Source organism: Arachis duranensis, chromosome 9 (assembly GCF_000817695.3).
Source record: "Arachis duranensis cultivar V14167 chromosome 9, aradu.V14167.gnm2.J7QH, whole genome shotgun sequence".
NCBI lineage: Eukaryota > Viridiplantae > Streptophyta > Magnoliopsida > Fabales > Fabaceae > Arachis > Arachis duranensis.
The window spans coordinates 45,030,925-45,031,250 of record NC_029780.3 but is presented as its reverse complement, the minus strand read 5'-3'; positions in this window follow the sequence as shown (position 1 = coordinate 45,031,250).

Genomic DNA, 326 nt, shown 5'->3' with positions numbered 1-326 from the left:
GCAGGACATTGCATTCAAGAGCTAAATTGATGAGAATCAATCAGCTTTGGTGATGATAAGAACATCACCTTGAAACACTAGAATTCATTCTTAAGAACTCTGAAGAAAAATACCTAATCTAAGCAACAAGATGAACCGTCAGTTGCCCATACTCGAACGATCCCCGGCAACGGCGCCAAAAAAACTTGGTGCTGTTGCCGGATCAGAAATTTGGCACTGATGTTACTGGACCAAAAGCTTGCCGAAAACTCGAACAATCCCCGGCAACGGCGCTAAAAACTTGGTGGGCGAAATTGTGATCATCAATGGCGCCATCAACATGGTAC